General features: G+C 41.5%; 1 protein-coding gene across 1 annotated transcript in view; it reads right to left on the reverse strand.

Moving 5' to 3' along the window:
• SYNE2 (spectrin repeat containing nuclear envelope protein 2) overlaps nt 1-13193 on the reverse strand; it is a 321491-nt gene extending 308298 nt beyond the window's left edge. Inside the window, exon 1 of the mRNA XM_080686255.1 lies at nt 12972-13193. The gene's annotated coding sequence lies outside the window, so the exon portion shown is untranslated. The remainder of the gene's footprint in view (nt 1-12971) is intronic.
• Between the last annotated feature and the right edge of the window lie 7825 nt (nt 13194-21018).

Genomic DNA, 21018 nt, shown 5'->3' on the forward strand with positions numbered 1-21018 from the left:
CAACTGAAGGACTTGTATGCATGCATATAAGAGTAACCAACGGATGCAAAACATTGCGGGGTGAGGGCATGTATGGGAGTGGGGGGGGGGGCAATGGTAAGATATGTACACATATAATACCTTAATAAAAAGAAAGAAAGAAAGAAAGAAAGAAAGAAAGAAAGAAAGAAAGAAAGAAAGAAAGAAAGAAAGGAAGGAAGGAAGGAAGGAAGGAAGGAAGGAAGGAAGGAAGGAAGGAAGGAAGGAAGGAAGAAAGGAAGAAAGGAAGAAAGGAAGAAAGGAAGAAAGGAAGAAAGGAAGAAAGGAAGAAAGGAAGAAAGGAAGAAAGGAAGAAAGGAAGAAAGGAAGAAAGGAAGAAAGGAAGAAAGGAAGAAAGGAAGAAAGGAAGAAAGGAAGAAAGGAAGAAAGGAAGAAAGGAAGAAAGGAAGAAAGAAAGAAAGAAAGAAAGAAAGAAAGAAAGAAAGAAAGAAAGAAAGAAGAAACTTCCTAACAGGCAAGATCGATCTGATTTACCCACACAGCCCAGGACTCTATAGAGAAATTTACCTAAACACATTATCACATGATCAGTCAACACAGGAAGTAGTTAACAGATTAATATAGTGACCAAACTAAAATGGGCCTGTGTTAACGTAAACTCTCCATAAAACATCAGATGAAACATGCTTCTTGCCCACTGTTGCAGGGGCAGTTAACCGGCAAACTTGTGTAATGGATTAACTACCAGAACTGGTTCAGCAACAGGCAAGAAGCTCAGGTATCTAAATGCTAACCCCAGGTATGTCACTGATTTGAAAGGCAATCAAGAGCACTGAACTGAAGTTCCACTTCATGTTTATGGGACTCTGGACACAGTCTAAAAGAAGAACCCATATTTATAAAACCTCAATAATGTACCAAACATCCAGGTAAAAAGGAAAAAGCACAAATTCTAACTACATTGCGTAATTACTGCTTTGTCAGGGTTCCAAGTGTTCAAATGGGATAAACATACCACTCTCCATAATGATGATCTCTAGGGACAGACAGAGCCTGCAGAAATGGAAAGTGAAAATAATATGAGGAAGGCTTTTGCTTCTTAAATATGTGTGCTGTTGGATTTGTGTAATAATAAAAATAAACTTGTAAAAAATGCTCAAAGTCTTGCCAGACTTAATTTTTATCTGCATCCCCGAGCCTGACCTCAGATTCCACATCCCATCGTCTAATGAAGGGGCAACATTGAGGAGAAAAGCTTCATTCACTCTGCCCCCCTCATCCTCTCCAGTTCAACTAAAACAAGGCTCATTTTATAAAGGTTTTATCCACCCCTGCCCAAATGTTTCCATTTCATCAGAAGCAAGAGAAAAAAAATCTTGAAGGACTTCACCTTTCAAGCATTTTAAAAGGAAAGTAACCTTGGAACTTGAGAATTAAGATGAGTGTGACACTCCCTGGACATTCCTCAGGTAACAAACTCACACCGCCCAGTTCCCGGGTTATTCTCTCTCTCCTCCTGGTAAAGAGGATGCAATGGGAGTCTGAGTGTGGAAACGGATGGGGAAGGCCAAAGAGCAGCCTCAGCCTGGCTCTCCTCTGGCTCCAAAGAGCTTGAAGAGAAAGATAAAAGTGAGAGGTGCACTGAAATTAAGGTAGATGTTTAAATAATATCAGGCCCCTGCTGAGCCTCTATTTCTCCATCGATAAAAATACTATTTGCACCCAGCCGGAGTGGGTCAGTGGTTGAGAGCAGGTCCAGGACCGGAGGAGGTCATGATTCGATTCCTGGCCAGGGCACATGCATGGGTTGCGGGCTCAATCCCCAGCAGGGAGTGTGCAGGAGGCAGCTGATCAACGATTCTCTCTCCCCCTCTCCCTTCCTCTATGAAATCAATAAAAATATATTTTTTTAAAAGAAGCTAGGTTCTTAACCATTCCACAACACACAGACATCTCCAAAATTCACTTGTTCCTTTGATACTGATACACACAGGAGTATTACTCAAGACCAAGGCCCTAGTAAATTATATTTATCCCATCAGCACATGGAAGCCATTTGGTTCTGCTCTAGGCCAGGGGCATAAACCAGCAAGTTCACAGTCTCCCAGACTCACTTTTGTTTCTCCTTACCCCACCCCCAACCCGCTGAGAAACAGATCAGAAGAAAATTGATTTGCAATTAAATCTTTCCTTTTTGTGGGACACACGACATTAACAGTAAATTTACAGGGTTTAACAGGCACATATAACCTGAAAGAATATGTGGGATCATCTTAAAACATACTCTCCCAGCTCAAACCTCAAATCAGCAGCGGTTGCTAAGAAAACACATGGCCAACTGCGAGACAACAGGGTGACTCAGACAGGAGCGTGTTCACCTTCCAAGTCTCAGAAACCAGCACCAACACAGTCTGTAATCAAATCATCAGCCTGTGGTTATAAGCATTTGGGAGTTTCCTTTCATTGGGCTCAGAAGGATATAAAGTCAGTTCTGGACTAAACACTATTTATAAAAGTAATTATTACCCAACTGAGTTGCAGCTTGTTATAATGAAAAAGGTACAAAGACTACAAAGGTAACAGACTTTCTTTTAAACACAAGTCCATTAACAGAGAAAAAATTCTTACTCATTGTCATCAAATGAGTGACTACAAAGGCTATTCAAGCAAGAGAATGCTAGTAATCTTTTTCTGTTAACATACAAGTGTGAACACACCTTTAACTCCTTTATAAACAGAATTTATAATAGTCGTTCCTTTTTTAAAATTTTTATTCTGAATAGCTAGCTCCAATTTTAGAACTGAAAGCTCTAGCATGCATTATCCTATCAAACAATCTCATCATACACTGACTATAGCCTATCGTAGTACTAAGAGCTTAGATGCATTTGAGCTGTGGGTTGTTTACTTTAATTATTTCTTTTGGAGGCATGTGGAACAGTCTTGAACAGCTTTATTTTCTATTTTCAACTACAGTTGAGATTCAATATTCCATTAGTTTCAGGTATACAGCAGAGTGGTTAGACAGTTATATAAATTATGAAGTGGTCCCCCCTCCCCCGTAAGTCTAGTGCCCACCTGGCACCATACATAGTTATTACAGTATTATTGACGATAGTCCCTATGCTGTACTTCACATCCCGTGCCTGTTTTAGTAACTGCCAATTTGTACTTCTTAATCCCATCACCTTTTCACCCAGCCCCAACCCCCCTCCCAGCTGGCAACCATCAGCTTGTTAGCTTCATCTATGAGTTTCTTTCTATTTTGTTTATTTTGTTTTTTAGATTCCACCTATAAATGAAATTATAGGGTATTTATCTTTCTCTGTCTGACTTATTTCAGCTTTAACTTCTTTTTAAAAATATTTATTAACATTTGAAGCTTTATGTACACTTTTTTTTTCTAAGAGAGAGCAAGGAAGAGAGAGGGAAGGAGGGAGGGAGGGGGAGAGAGAGAAACATCAATGTGAGAGAGAAACATCAAGTTTGCTCCCCAACTGGTGAGCAAACCCAAAACCTGGCTATGTGCCTTGACCAGGAATTGAACCTATGACCTTTCAGTATACGAGACAACTCTCCAATCAATTGAGCCAAGCCAGTCAGGGCTCAGCTTTACTTCCTTTGTTGCAATTTACATTTAAGGTAAAAATTACTTCTAAGTAATTAGCAATTTTAAAATGAAAATTATCTAACATCTATGGTATGACCCATTAATTAATGGGTCAGACAGTCACAGCCAAAAGTGAACATTTTAGTCATAATACAGTTTTTCCTCAGGATATCATAACTTGTACTCCAAAGACAGAGTGGGAGAAAACATGTCTGTGTAAATTAATTCTGCCCCCTTTCTCCAAACATGATGAACTCTCTGATAGCCTGAGTTCTGACTAAACAGGTCATCTCTAATCTTGATAAAAAGACTGTGCAGAATGCTGAGATTTTTTTTAAAGATGTATTGTTCCTCCCTACATGTTAAATACCTTTGCTTTCCAAATGAGGCAACATAATTGCTGAAATGAATGAGAATTTATAATGTATTATTATAATGTAAATTTTTAATGCATTAAAATTTGCCCAGAAAACTGCCAAGACTTCTTATAACATCTCCCTTCCCAAAAACTTGCCCTTCTAATTTAAGTTTCTCCTTCCAGCACAGTATTCCAATTTTGGCAGTGTATGGGTATATATTCTTTCTTACTAGCCTAGAATATTATCTAAAAGTATAACGTGTATATTGCTATCGTGATGATGGTACATAAAATGTTTTGATAAAATGTTTTCACGGTTATAACCAGTATATTTATTTTTAATGAATTTTACTGTTTTGTTTTACTCATCTTTTGTGTAAATAAACTCCAGGTAAGTTTTATAATTTGTTATGAGCCATAAAAAAAGCTATGTGGCCAAAACCGGTTTGGCTCAGTGGATAGAGCATCAGCCTGCGGACTGGAGGGTCCCAGGTTCGATTCCGGTCGGGGGCACGTAACTTGGTTGCGGGCACATCCCCAGTAGGAGGTGTGCAAGAGGCAGCTGATCGATGTTTCTCTCCCATCGATGTTTCTAACTCTCTGTCCCTCTTCCTTCCTCTCTGTAAAAAATCAATAAAATATATTAAAAAAAAAAAAAAAAAAAAAAAGCTATGTGATTCAGTTTCAAATTCATCTTTAGCACCTTAATAGCTTAAATAATTTAAAATCTAATTATTGATTAATGAAATTATATGATGTATGGAATTTGCTTCAAAATAATCCAGCATGCAGCCTTAGCTGGTTTGGCTAAGTGGAGAGAGCGTTGGCCTGCAGACTGAAAGGTCCCGGGGTTCGATTCCAGTCAAGGGTACATGCCCAGGTTGCAGGCTCAATCTCTAGTTGGGGGTATGCAGGAAGCAGCCAATCAATGATTCTCTCCCATCATTGATGTTTCTATCTCTCTCTCCCTCTCCCTTCCTCTCTGAAATCAATAAAAATATTTTTAATTTAAAAAATAATAATCCAGCATGCAGGGATAGGTGAGGGTATAGGTAAAACCAAACCAGCAGGATTTGATCATTATTAATACTAGGTAATGTTTACACAGAAGTTCATTTCACTATTACATCTGCTTTTGAATATATTAACATTTTTCATAATAAAAAATTTTTAAATCTAATTTACTATTTCTCCAGTTCAGGTGTAACTTTACCCATGTCTACTTTACCCACATAGCAATTCATGTTTTACATGACACTTCATTAGTGCCAACACTGCTCTGAAAGCACGGAGGGAGAGAGTAAGTGGAGTCACTATAGTCAAGTTGCTTAATTATTAAAATCAAGTAGGTGGAGGTGTGAGGAAAGGATTCTATTCTTGCTTTAACTAGCCTGGGAACTTAAACTTTTGAACTTTGCAGTCCTGCAACAATACCTGGATATATACCAAACCTCCAGATAACCCTCTGACTACCCCCCTGAAAGACTAAGGAAAGAATGTTCAGGTATTCAGACCACCTGACATCACTAGCCATACCTGTGATGATCTGAGTTACCATCCTGGACCAATCCGGAGGCTAAGAATACAGAACTGATTCTTCTCATAGATGTATTTCTTACTATAAGAACTCTTTGCTTTTCTTTCTTCTTGAGAATACATTTGGGGTTTTGCCTAGTTGTGTTCCTGGGGTTTGCAAACCCTAAGACCCTTGAATAAACCGTTATCATTTATTTCTAGCCAAAGCCTCCAGACTCTTTTTGAATTTGTTCAACAGTACAATGGAGCACATTTCTTACCCATACTCATAGAGCTGGGGGGAAAAAATCTCAAGAGATGATCTAATCCTCTATGCTGGTGGTTTCACAGCCTTGAGTGTGCATTGGAATCACTTGGGAAGCTTGTTAAACACAGGTTGCTGGGCCCCACCCTCAGGGTTCCGATTCAGTAGGTTTGATGCTGGGGGTCCTAGGCGGGCACTTTGAGAACCCCTGCTCTACGCTTTCTCCCACCGCCCTGTTCCTGTCTCCATTGTGGTGATCACAAATTACCACATCGGAGTGCATGTTCCTCTGCTTGTGGGCTTTCTCTTACTAGACAGCTGGCTTCCTAAAGGCAAGGGGCATACACTTTCAATGTGCTAGCACCCAGATTCAATAAACATTAATAAATAAATTAACTTGTTGAATGCACTGAGTTTTTCTACTCGTTAACAGTTGAATATTTGTCAATGTACTGTATTAACATTCCGAATAGAGGTACATTTACACACCCAGATGGAGAGTAGCTACTCACTGATGACAAACAGCAAGCCCTGGCAGTACCTAACGGAGGATTAAGAGTCAGCAGGAACCAGAGTAACAAGGAGAAGGCAAATTCTGGAGAGACAAGAGCTGCATCTCAGACCACAGTTTTCAATCAATGAACACCAAGGAGCAGAAGCTTGTGGCTCACTTTTGACAAATGTGCTGCTTTGACCTGAGGAGCCATAACTGAGTGATTTTTCATCTCAGACACTATCAAAAGAAAGAAATGCTTTCAAACTCATCTTTCAAAGTTTCTCAGGGCCTGGAAATTGTCAGCGTGGGCAGACGGTTCCTTCTCCCCAACCCCCGCCCCCTCCTAACGCTGCTCAGAGGAAAGACAGGAAGCAGCAGTGCCTGCCTGGGGCTCCCCAAGCCCAGGTCTCTGAGCGCTGCGATGCCCCACAGATCCTGAGGCATCTTCCTGTTACAGCAGTGAGCTACGCAATGACAATGCCGTGAGTTTCATTTAAGAAAATGAACGAGGCTCTGATTTCTGGATTTCACTTTTCTTTAAAATATATTCTAACTTGTAACATATGAATCCAATTACCTCAGTATGTGATTATTTGTTATTTTTATTTAACAACAGTAAAATAAAATTACAACCTGTATAACTGCATGGGTAAAAACATATGGCTCTGTTATATTACTTAGATCCCCTTAAAAAATGATTGCTCAAACAAAAATAGTAATGTAGTGTGGGGTTTATAACAGACAAAAAACAAAATGTATAACAATAGCACAAAAGTCAAAGGAAGAGAGATGAAAATATACTATTACAAGGTTTTCATACTGTACATGAAATAATGCATTTGAAGGTTAACTGTGATGTATGGTAAAAACTCTAATGCAACCACTAAATAACAAAATAAAGAATACCTAATTAGCCAAAAAGAGATAAAACAGAATGATCAAAAGTATCCCATAAATCCAAACGAAGAAAGAAAAAATGAACCAAAGAAACTGAGAACAGTGAGGAAAACAGAATACAAATAGCAAGATTTATACCTGACTATATAAATAATCATAGCCCTGCCGGCATGGCTCAGTGGTTGAGCATCAACCTGTGGACTTAAGGGGCCCAGGTTCTATTCCTAGTCAGGGCACATGCCCTGGATGCAGGCTTGATCCCCAAGAGGGGGCATGCAGGAGGCAACCTATCCATGATTCTCTCTCATGGATATTTCTCTCTCTCTTTCCCTCTCCCTTCCTCTCTCTAAACAAATCAATTAAAAATTTTTTAAAAAATAAAACAATCATTATAAATGGTCTAAACATACAAATTAAAAGGCAGAGACTGTCACCTTGGATGAAAAAGCAATAACCTTCAAGGGGATGGAGCATAATTCTCCACTATGTGAGCTGCATAGTGACTTCTTTCCCAAAACGTACAGTCCAGAAGGAGAGAACAGGAACTTTACGGTGCAGGAACGCGACAAACACTGCTGCAGCCAGGTGGTCAAGGTTGACATGAACAGTGATACTCCGTGTTCCTTTGACATGGTGTAACTAGGATGCACGTTCTTTTCAGGTGCACATGAAACATTTACCAAAATAAATTTTATTTTGGGCCACAAAATATTTCTCAATAAATGTAAAAAGATTCAAGCCACAGAAAGAACGCTCTTTGACAAGAACGGAATTCTATTAGAATCAGTAAGTGGAAGATCTCTGGAAAATCCACAATATTTGGAAACTACGTGATATACTCCTCGGGTGGCTCGGGGCCAAAGAATAAATCAAAAGAAATTTTTTTTAAGTATTATGAAATGAATAGAAATGAAATCACATCAGATCAAAATTTGTGAGATGTCAATAAAGCAGTATTTAGGAAGAAATTTACAGAACTAAACACCTACATCAGAAAAGAAAAAAGGTCACAAATCAATGACCTAAAGAAACTAGAAAAAGAGAAAATTAAACCCAAACTAAGTAGAAGAAAAAAATAATAATAAGGATCAGAGTGAAAATCAATTAAATAGAAAATAGCGGGGTGAACTCTTTATGACCTTGAGTTAGGCAAAGATTTCTTTGGTACATCAAAAGTACAATCCATAAAAGATTAAATTGATAAACTGAACTTAATTAAAATTTAAAACTTCTGGCCATCAAAGACGCTGTTAAAAGAATGTAAGATGAGCAATGTAAGACAAGCAATAGATTGAAAGTAAATATTTGCAAATTATATATCTGGTAAAAGACTTGTATCCAGAAAATATAAAATCTCTAAACTCAATAAAGAGAAAGCAACCAACTCTATTTTTAAAAAATGGGCCAAGCAATGTAAACAGGAATTTCAACCAAGAAGATATATGGATGGTAAATAAGCACTCATTGCAAGAAGCCAGACAAAAAAGAGAACAATTTATATAAAATTCTAAAAATGCAAACTAATCCATAGGGTCAGAGCGCTATCTCTAGTTATCTGGAGAAGGGGGATAAGGGTGGAGGGAGGGACCAGAGAAAGAAATGGTTTACAGGTCTACATATGTTAAAAAAAAATGAGCAATTTTACACTGTAAATGTGTGCAGACTACTGTACGTCAATTATACTCAACAGAGCTGTTTTTTAAAATGATCAAACAAAACTGCAAAGTGTAGACAATTTAAGATAACAATCAAAAAGGAAGAACATTCTCTCTGCCTTGTGAGGACACACACAGAAGGTGGCCATCTGCAAGCCAAGAAGATAGTCCCCCAGAACCAAACCTGCCAGCATCTTGATCTTGGACTTCCCAGCCCCCAGAATTAACATTTACACTCAGGAAAAAAAATCCTTGTGGAGGGGCCAGAGCATGGAAGGAACATAGTCCCTGAGTCACTGCTTGGAGCTGCCCAGGAGAGCAATCCTACCAGAAACACCAGTGATGGACTATTGGGTGGGTGAAACATACACTCTCATATAACCAACTTTAGGACTGTTTGTTACGTAGCAGTTAGCCTATGCTACCTAATACATTCAGATATTTAAGTCATCTGTCAGAGAATAGATGATCTTTTTCATCATGGGGGTGGGGGGAGAGAAGAATATAACCTGCAATTTATGAAGGATTACAGGCTTTAAGCATTCATGTTTTTATACCATTCCAGACACAATCCTTTATTTGGTAAAAGGAGGAAAAGGGGCATATGACATAGGTATGAAATCAAGCAAGGGGGGGGGGGGGAATGAACACAGTGAAGCCTTGAAGACTAGGAATTTAACATTAACATGACTTCTTAATTAAAATGCAGCCAATCTGAAATATCTCACAGTAACAATTATTATTTTGTTTTTCCAATTTGGCCTGTCCCATTCCCAGGTGGAATCAGATGCTTCCCTCATACCATAGCCGATCCCCCCGCCCAGAATACATTTTTCTAGCATGCCACAGGTATACTGAAATGGCTTAGCTTCCCACTAGAATACTAGATGAACAGCTCCATCAGAATAGGGACTGCGTCTTCTGATGTTACATAATGTGGCCAAATGTAAGTGCTTTGAAGTCTGAGAGCCTGGCTCCCTATCTTAAGCTGTGCTATTCACCTACCCTACTGTGTAACCTCAGAAAGTTACTTAATCTCCTTGATGTCCAGTTTTGTAAACTACAACATAGCGCTAGTAGGGTATATATGAGGACTCAAAGTGACTTCATCCAAACCTTGGCCTACAAGGTGCTGCATCTTTCACCTGATTACCCCTCTACCTTCATCGAGTCCTCTCCTTCCAGCTGTCATACTCAGTCACAAGGACCATTCCTCAGTTCCAATAAATCCACACACCTCCACAGAGTAGCCTTCTTACTACTAACTTAGAAACCTCTGGTTACTCTGTCTCAGCATCCTGTTGCTCCCTTCTTTGCACAAAACAAAATTCATTCAACAAATAGTTCTTAAGGACCTACTGTACACCAGGCCCTGTTCCAGATTCTGAGGATACAACAGTGATACAACAACATAGCTGGAGTAGGCAATCTAGTGGGGGAAGACAGGCCAAAAACAAAGGAGTAAAATATGGAGTGCATTCAGGGGTCCTCAAACTTTTTAAACAGGGGGCCAGTTCACTGTCCCTCAGACCGTTGGAGGGCCGGACTATAGTTTAAAAAAAAAAACTATGAACAAATTCCTATGCGCACTGCAGGCCCAGGACAGGCAGTGCCACCCGGCAGGCCGGATAAATGTCCTCGGCGGGCCACATGTGGCCCGCAGGCCGGGCCTTAGTTTGAGGACACCTGAAGATGGTCACAAATGCTGTGGAGGGGAAAAAAAAAACTTGTGAAATGGGGGATGGGAGTTGCAAAAGTGTGGGGGAAGGGGTGATTTTAAATCCTGGGTTTAGGGAAGCCTCACTGAGAATAAAATTTGAGTAAAGAAGTGAAGGAGGTCCGAGAAAACTATACAGATATGGGGACTAGACAGGGGGTATTGCAGGCAGAGGAAACAGCCAGTCCAAAGGTCCTCAAACAGCGAAGAAGCTAGTTTGGCTGTGAAAGTTTGAGTAAGAAGGGCAGCAGATAAGATTAAAAAGGTGTCAGGATGGGGGACTGAGGAGGACCAGATGGGGTAAACTCTGGGGCCACTTTCACTCAGAAGGAGACGGGAAGCCATGGAGATCTGATTTACATTCTAAAACCTGTGATTATCGTGGTAATGCTTTTTATGTCCTGCCCGACTACCCACTAGATAAGCACAGGAACCACAGCCCTCCTGTGCATGAGAACTCCAGCAGCTAGCACATTGCAGGCACTCAATAAATATTTATGAGATGAATGTAACATGTTTACTGGTACAAAATAAGCATTCCATAAATGGTATTATTATTTGGCACCCCAGAGTCCAGCACAATGGAAGGCATATGGTAAAAGCTTGTTTGAGTAAATGAACAAATAATGTTGTGAAGTTATTGAAAATCTGTACTTAAAACATATGAGTAATGACAAATGAATCAATTGCTTTCACCCTGTCCCTTACTTATTAAGACACAACGGATTCCACTTCGGAGCTTTGCATTAAACTTTCACCCCATGCTACTGAAAATAACACCCGTGTAACTCAGTTCTCTCAACAGGCTGCAATATCCTCCAAACACAATTAATACTAATGCAGTGACATGCTTGTAAAATGTTTAACTGGGTAAACTTATCCACCTGATTTTTTGATAAAACAATCTTAATGTACAAGACCAAGTTGACTCAAAGTGGTTTAATTTTGACTTTTGTTGAATCCCAATAAGGATCCTTAATTCAAACATGTGGATAAAGAACTAAGGATTTCCTTTTTTTTTTTTTAACTTATTTTGGCTTATCCAGTCTTCACTATGAAAAAAAAAAACTTAATGAAGATTAGTTACACCTGTTCCCTTCACCCTAGGTGTGGGAGGGTGGGCGGGTGGGAATAAGGCCCTTGGGAGTCTCAGCAGAGTTTTCCAGAAAGAAAACTCAAGGAGTTATGCATTAAAGTTTAAAAACACATCGAATGTTCCATCTCATAAACGTGAACTCTCTCCCCTGATGTTTACACTGACTCAATGGCAGCGACCCCAGAGGTAACCAAGTGGAATCCCCACCCCTAAACGTGGTCCAGTCTTTCCTAGCACAACCACTTAATATCTGCAGGGGGGCTCCGGAACTATTCCTTAGACATATGAAAGTTGCCTGAAATCAAACAAACTTTTAAAAAGAGAAGATTGACGCGAAAGTTTTGAGCGGCCAGAAAGAACCTGCTCGGTTTGGCTGGGACTTGCTGGTGCTTGTGCACAACCGTGCCTGCTGGCAGCTCGCTCAGGCGCTCCCTGCCACTAGGGGAGGGGCAAATAATAACTTTCGGAAATAACAGGCGTGCACAAAGGCAAATGTTACACTGGACTCCTCAACCTCCATCAAATAAGGGGGCTGATGTGGTTTCGAGCAGCACTGATTCCCCACAAGTTCCCCACCACCCGCTTTTTTTTTTTTTTCAACAGAAGAAAAATAACCTAAGGAGGAGAAGGTGCTACCGTCAGACCCTCAAGGCAATTTCAGACAACAAAGACCCCAAGCAATCAAAATGGAATTATAATCCGAGCCATCCCAGCCGTCCGAGCGCTCGGCTGCCGGGCCCGCCGCGGTTCCTCGAGCGCCCGGGCCCGCGGGTCCCCGCGCCCTCTCCAGCCGGGTGCGCCCCCGCCCACGGTTCCTCGGGTCCCAGAGGCGAGCCTCACGCCGCCCACGATTTGGCAAAATCTGCGCCGCGGAACTCGGCTCTCTCTCACGCGGCGTTCAAAATCTTTCCCGCCCAGGCGTGACGCGAGGGACGAAAACAATCAGCGGACCCCGAGCGCTGGGGCCTGGGCCCGACAGGAGCGACGGGGAGAACCAGGGGCGAGCTCCCAGCGCAGCCCCCGGCACAGCCCCCTTCCCGCCCCGCGGACCGGCGGGCTAGGGCCGGGAGGTGACACAAAGAAGCCTGGGAGACAAACGCCACCCGCTGGCGCTCGCTCCACTCCCCGAGCGCCCCGCCCGCTGACAAGTTTGCGGCGCCCTCCACGCACCCCGCTCTCCCCACCCGGGCAAAGTTTCCCGAGGCCGGGCTCGGACCCCGGCATCCGGCCGGTTGCCGTCCCTCGCCGCCCCCGCCCCCGGCTCGGGGACCTTCCTTCCCTCGCCCCCGCCCCTTCCCCTCCCTCCGGCTGTTCCTCCCTCCCCACCGCAGCCCGCTCACTCCCGGGCGCAATGGGGTGCTGGGGCCCCGCGGCCGCGCTCACCCGCTGCTGCCCTGCGAGGGCGCGGGCTGGGGCCAGCCCAGGTTGGCGCCCCGCTGGCCTTGCTCCCTCGATCGCCCCTTTTGCTCGGTCTCCTCCTCGCTTTTTCGGTTCAGCCGTAGGCTCGGGGCACAGCAGAGCGCGCTCCGCTCCTTAGCGCTCGGAAAGCTGCAAACCACGCCCCGCGTCTTCCCCGCCCGCCCTGGGCCGCCGAGTCCCGCGCTCGCCGCTCGGCGGCCAGTGTCGAGCCCGCCCGCGAGCGCCGGGGGCGGAGCAGCCCGCCTCCCCCCGCACGCTCCGCGGCAGCCAGAGCTGGCAACTTTCTTTCCATGTTTTGGAATATCATAGATGGTCTAGGTGGGAAGCTAACTCAGAACACAGGTTTACGACCGGGGGAGGCTCGGGTGGGGTGGGGAGATTGGTGGAATGCCACAAACTCACTGTAATAAGCTTTTTTGGTTAACTTCAACGAGAAACTTTTCTAACATTCCTGGATTTCTGTGTCTTGGGTGGAGGGTGGAGGACGGAGGGGGCGGTAAGAGCAGTTCTTCAAATTAGCTACCAGACCTTAATCAAGTCATTTACCTTTGGGGAGCCTTTGTAAAATGAGGAGTTTGGATTAGATGGTTTTAAAGATCCGGATCAGTCATTCTGATAGCGTGGCCCAGACTTCAGGGTCACCTGGAGGGAAGAGGCGGCGCTTGTTAACAATGTAGATTATTGGGTCGCTGCCTCCCACTGGACGCTGGGGAGTAAGAAGAGCCTCAATCCTAGGAAACGATATACAAATTCCAGGTCTCAAGTTCAGTGGAAACTGAATCCTTGGGAATATGTCCTGCAGGTACCAGTTTGATTTTCCAGCAAATTACTCAATGCCTTTGGACTCAGGATGGCATCATTGACCCCCACTCACCTGCTGTGCTATCACAGTATTCCTAAGGCAGGAGAGGTCCTAAATGAAAGGTATTGTATCAACTCACTACTATTACATAAAGAAGCAGTGACTTCGAGATATTTCTCACTTGAGTTTGTATCACAATCAGATTCTTACAAGTCCAAGTTCAGATATGTTGTGTGGGTACAGAATCTTGCTTGAATTACCTAATTAAATTTGGTGCTTAGGACTCAAACTAAATGGTTAGGAGACAAGAGCTTTGATAATGAACTCAGTTAATACACATTAATGGGAAAAATACTTGTAAATTGTACCCACAATTTAGGGCAATTATTTCAAAAACGTGTACCTCTGTGGGAAAACACAGAGGATGATTCAGGTAAATTATTTTAAATGCACATTTTATTGATCAATAGCTCAATTTTTATCAGAACAGCACACTACCAGTCTACATGTCATCCTTTGTATTCTAAGATAATCGCTCTGATAATATCACTTCTCTTCTTGACCTACCTATATCTGCATTATTTATTATTAATGGCCTGGGTCACAGCAAAGAAATAAAGCAAGAAGATCCTTCTGGTCCTGGAATGTCTTTTCATAGAAAAAAAACCTCTTTGCCTGATGTAATACATGCAAATAAAAGATCCAGTTGTGAGGTGAAATTGGGCTCCAGTTGGAGCTTTCTACAAAGCATTGTTTGCTATTTTCCTTCTCTGTTCTATACATTCTGTTCATTTCCATTTTACATCAGTTGCTTTCTTTACAGTAAATATTGCAAAATCATCATGGCAACACTGGAGAAAATGTTAATAATTTCTTAATTATTGTTCCCTTCTAGGTATCTATACTACAAATCCTCAAAGTGAAAGGACTATTGCTCCATTTTGTATCTAGTGAACTCAAGAGAATCCAGAATAAACTGTCTCAGAATATTTTTAGATGTCCCCATGCAGGGTCTCCTAGGCATACTAGTTTGAATATTAACTTAACATCTACTTTTAAATCAGTAAATTAGACTAATGGCTGTAGCACTGAAACAGATCTTCCACACTTCGAAATGAAAATAAAATGTAATGCTAGGCCAAACAAAGACGCACCTGGTTCTTTTGAAACACAACACTGAGCATTTGAATGGATGGCTCATGTGCTTACACATCTGACTGGCAGAGTAAGGGCTTCCATGAACCCAGCCGTGCCCACATTCTCCCATACACCAAAACACAGACATGGTATAACAACATAGTATGATGTCATGCTCTGCCTCTTTGCTTTTATTTACATCAGGCCTCTGTATTTACAGCAAAAGATCGATAGCCTACCTGAGAGACTTTGCCAGACCCAATTGTGGTAAACACAAATTTTGCAAACTGATAAAACGGAAAGCACACCTGGGACTTGGTACACAAGCATGCTGTGGCCTCTGTGACGACTACTGAAGCACGAATACATACTGCCACGTTGTACCGGGTAGGACAAAAAACGTGAGCTGAGGCACTCAAGCGCGTTGGACACCCTCATGCCATGAAAGGAACTCAATTCATCACTCTTCAAGCTTGGCAGCTCCTCTGTCACAGCACGGATTTCTCTGGACTTGTTTGTTACATTTCTGCATCCCGAACTAGAATGTGAGTTCCTTGTCTTTGTCTCTGGAGAGCCTAAATAAGACAGGCAATGGATTTCATCCTGGGAGCAAATTCTACTCTTGTGCTTGGATGCCATGTTGAGAAGGATTGTGGGGTTGCATCTAGGTTTGGCAAGAAAGAATACAAGATGATTAATAATTGAGTCTCCTTGTATGCATATATGCATAACCCATGGACCAGACAATAGGATGCTGAAGGCCTGGGGTGGGGGGGGGGGCAGGCTGGAGGGGGTTAATGGGGGGAAAAAAGAGGCATGTGTAATACTTTCAATAATAAAGAATTATTTTAAAAAATTTTTAAATAAATCAATATACTGAAGCCAATTGGAAGAGTTTCCAACTGGCAAAATCTAGGAAAATTTGAACATCAAATTAATTAATTAAAGTAATAGATTTAAGTAAGCATTTAATTAAAGAGAAAATTATGAATCCATACTGATATCAAGCTATTAGTCTATCAATAAAAATGTGATAATGAATAAAAATAATAATAATTGAGTCTGCCATGGGCACACAGGGGGGTGGAGTATTAATACTACTATCAAGTACTTATCAACCCTGATGGTAATAGGAGACAATAAGGTTAAATGATTGGCTGAATGAATAAGTGAAGGTAAGAACAACACAAAGTATCTTTACCCAAAGAGGCAGATATAATATTAATTTGAAAAAGGGTGAGACCAACCTTACTACTCGCCTCTATTTCATTAGCAATGTTATTGCTAAAGACAGAAGGAGATTGGCTTAAAGCTTAACACTCCTTGTTAGGATGCTAACTCTGAGTACCTCAAGGAACAAACTTTTGCTACAATATTTTTTTACCACATTAGGAGCACTTGTATAAGCCAGGGATGAAAATAGCTGGCCAGGAAAACAGCAGCTCTGTTCCTTTGTCCAACAGTCCAATCACACCCTGTAAAGGCCGGAGCTCCTTATCTCCTTCTGGTCTTGTTTCCTGCCAAACCTGAAAACTAACACAAATAAATGGCTAATTGCTCCCTTGACCAATGAGATCTTTCTGACCATTGTCCTGATTCAAGTAGAAAGTTGTGTCCAACAACATGCAATTTGTGCACTGCCAATTTATGCAGTAGATTGTCTCCTAAAATACTGAACCAACAGAACAAGTTTCTGCCAATTGAATCAGAGTTAGAAGAAAAGTTAAAACAAAAGTCATGATTCGATGTAAAGTGGTAAGCATGGAGTCTGGTGGACAATAAGGACTCAACAAATGACAGTCATTATTGCAATCATTTTCAAAAGCACTTTTATTGAAATGGTGAATTAAAGTACTGGAGTCTTAAAAATTCTGTAACTCACCTCATTTTACACAGGAGAAGACTGAAGTCTTAGGGTAAAATATATACCTAATGGCATAAAACTAGTGGTGGTGGGAAGAGAGAAAGAGAGAGAGAGAGAGAGAGAGAGAGAGAGAGAGAGAGATACTGGGTCCTCAGTCCTGAGGTATTTTTTATCTCCTCTCTAAAGGGGCGGAATATATATATATATATATATATACACACACACACACACACACACACACACACACACACACACACTGAGTGGCCAGATTATTATGATCTCTGAACACATAATAATCTGGCCACTCAGTGTATATCCTATATAATAAAAGGCTAATATGCAAATTGTCTCCTTGACCAGGAGTTCGACCAGCAGGCAGGCCAGCCAACTGCCCCTGTCCCCTCCCCCTGGCCAGGCTGGCCGGACCCCACCCATGCACGAATTCATGCACCAGGCCTCTAATATATATACATATATACACTGAGTGGCCAGATTATTATGATCTCTGAATGCATAATAATCTGGCCACTCAGTATATGTGTGTGTGTGTGTGTGTGTGTGTGTATTTCAGAGAGGAAGGGAGAGAGAGAAAGAGATAGAAACATCAATGATGACAGAGAATCATTGATTGGCTGCCTCCTTGCATGCCCCCTACTGGGGATTGAGCGCACAACCTGGGCATGTACCCTTGACCGGAATCAAACCCAGACGCTTCAATCCGCAGGCCGACACTCTATCCACTGAGCCAAACCAGCTAGGGCTACAGGGGTGGATCTTAAGGGAGGACCTTAGGGGAGGTCCCAAGGGAGGATCTCAATAGAATATTCATCAGCTTTCACAGGTGTGTCCTTTCAGGGTCAGTCTCCACTGATTGCTCTGCCCCAGGACAGGGGGTCATTAGTCATCAAGGCTGGTCCCGATGTCACCCTGCCTGGCCTTACTGCTCTTCTGGGTCTCGAGCTGAAACACAACTGAGGCCTAGATGTTATCTCTACTTTGACCAAAACTGTCTCTGTGATCAACAGACCCAAGACTCTGCTTCCAAGATCATTTGATGTGTGTCAGAACCTGAGTGCTTAATGCTTAAGGGAGTAGTGGTGCTGGAATGATTTCTTAAAGAATAAAGACACGAAAAGCATTAACCATAAAGGGGAGAAAACACATTTAAATTAAGAACTTCTGTTCATCAAAAGACACCATCAGCCCTGGCCAGTGTGGTCAGTTGGTTGAGCTTCCTCCCGTGCACTGGAAGGTTGCTGGTTCGATTCCCCCAAGGGCACATGCCCGGGTTGCATGCTTGATCCCCAGTCAGGGTGTGTGCGTGTTCGGGAGGCAACTGATCAATGTTTCTCTCTCTACCGCTCCCTTCCTCTCTCTCTAAAAATCAATTAAAGCCAAAACCGGTTTGGCTCAGTGGATAGAGCATCGGCCTGTGGACTGAAGGGTCCCAGGTTCGATTCCGGTCAAGGGCATGTACCTTGGTTGCGGGCACATCCCCAGTAGGAGGTGTGGAGGAGGCAGCTGATCGATGTTTCTCTCTCATCGATGTTTCTAACTCTCTATCCCTCTTCCTTCCTCTCTGTAAAAAATCAATAAAATATATTTAAAAATCAATTTAAAATCTTTTTTAAAAATATAGTTTTAAAAGGCACCATTAAAAGAGCAAAAAGAATGCAAATCAAAATGACAATGCAGTACCATCTCACACTTATCAGAATGGCTATCATCAACAAACAACAAGTGCTGGCAAGGATGCAGAGAAAAAGGAACCCTCATGCACTGCAGGTGGGAATGCAGACTGGTGCAGCCACTGTGGAGAACAGTATGGAGTTTCCTCAAAAAACTGAAAATGGGACTCCCATTTGACCCAGTGATCCCACTTCTAGGAATATATCCCAAGAAACTAGAAACGCCAATCAGAAAGGATACATGCACCCCTATGTTCATAGCAACACAATTTACCATAGCTAAGATTTGGAAACAGCCTAAGTGCCCATCAGCAGAGGAGTGGATTAAAATACTGTGGTACATCTACACAATGGAATACTATGCTGCAGTAAAAAAGAAGGAATTCTTACCATTTGCAACAGCATGGATGGAACTGGAGAGCATTACGCTAAGCAAAATAAGCCAGTCAGAGAAAGATAAATATCACATGATCTCAGTCATTTGAGGAATATAATGAACATAAACTGATGATGAACAAAAACAGATCCAGAGACAGAGAAGCATCAATCAGACCATCAAACCTCAGAGGGAAGGTAGTGGAGGGTTGGGGGAAAGGAGAGAGATCAACCAAAGGACTTGTATGCATGCATATAGGCCCAACCAATGGACACAGACAACAGGGGGGTGAGGGCATGAGGGTGGGCAGGCAATGGGGCGAAAAGGACACATATGTAATACCTTAATCAAAAAAGAAAAAGAAAAAAAAAAGAGTGAAAAGACAAGTCACAGAAAGAAGATATTTTCAACACATGTAATGAATAAAGATCTAGAACCCAGAATATGTAGAACTTCTACAGTATCAGTGAGAAAAGGTAGACAAATGAATAGAATAGTTGAACTGCAATTTTAGAGAAGAGAAAATCCAAATTGTCAATAAGTGGGGGGAAATGTTTCACCTTGTTATTAATCAGAAAAAATTAAATTAAGACCATAATGAGGTAACATTTTTACCCAGTAGATTGGCAAAATCTAGAAATCAGAAATACAAAGTGCTTGTGAGTATGTGGGTCAATAGGAACTCTTATACATTGCCAGTACAAGTGTAGGTTGGTAAAACCATTCTGAAGATTAATCTCACATCCCTTGTAAAACTAAAAATTTGCAAACTATAAGCTTTCCACTTCCAGGTATACACCAGGTATATCTTGGATATGTACAAAATGTACATGTATATGACATGTACAAAAATGTATATGTAGCCCTAACCGGTTTGGCTCAGTGGATAGAGCATCGGCCTATGGACTGAAGGGTCCCAGGTTTGATTCCAGTCAAGGGCACGTACCTTGGTTGCGGGCACATCCCCAGTAAAGGGTGTGCAGGAGGCAGCTGATCGATGTTTCTCTCTCATTGATGTTTCTAACTCTCTGTCCCTCTCCCTTCCTCTCTGTAAAAAATCAATAAAATATATTTTTAAAAAATGTATATGTAGAAAAATAACTCACATGTACATTTCTAGTATCATTTTTTTAAAAATAAACTTCATTGAGGAATACTTCACTTAGAATAAAATACACAGACTTTAAGTATACAATTCAAGGAATTTTAATGAACATATATAACTGAGCTACCACTTCCACATTCAAAATATAAAACATTTAGCCCTAGCCAGTTTGGCTCAGTAGATAGAGCATGGGCCTGTGGACCTAAGGGTCCTGGGTTTGATTCCAGTCAAGGACATGTACCTTGGTTGCAGGCTCCTCCCCAGCCCTGGCCCTGGTCAGGGCTCATGCAGTAGGCAACCAATTGATGTGTTTCTCTCACATTGATATCTCTCTTTGTCTTTCCCTCTCTCTTCCACTCTCTCTAAAAACCAATGGAAAAATATCCTTGGGTGAGGATTAAAAAAATAGATAGATAGATAGATAGATAGATAGATAGATAGATAGATGATAGATAGATAGATAATAGATAGATATGTATATGTATATCTATACATATTACAATATTTACATAAGCCCAGAAAATTTTCCTGTACCCCTTTGTTTTCCATCAGCACAGATGAGTTTTATCTGTTCAAGAATTCATAAAAATAAAATCAGACAGTGTGTATTCTTTTGTGTTGGCTCTTTCCCTCAATGTTTTTGAGATTTATTTGGTTTTAAATGGATCCGTTTACTTTTTTTTATTGCTAATTAATTTTCCATTGTATGAAAATATCACATTTGATGATTATCAATTGGGTTGTTTCCATTTGGGGTTCTTATAGATACATCTGCTATAAATACAGGGGTAGGCAAAAGTAGGTTTGCAGTTGTGAGTACGCAAAACACAGAGTTTATTCTTGTATTATTATTTATTAATTATTGTATTATTTTTCCATACAAACAACTGTAAACCTACTTTTACACCATCCTGTATTCTGTACAAGTCCTTGTGTTTTCATTCTTCTTGGGTAAATACCTAGAAATACAATTGTTGGGATATTGAGTAGATATATGCTTAAGTTTTTTCAAAGTTTTTATATTGTTTTTCAAGTGAAT

This window comes from Plecotus auritus, assembly GCF_963455305.1.
Source record: "Plecotus auritus genome assembly, chromosome: 1".
Lineage (NCBI taxonomy): Eukaryota > Metazoa > Chordata > Mammalia > Chiroptera > Vespertilionidae > Plecotus > Plecotus auritus.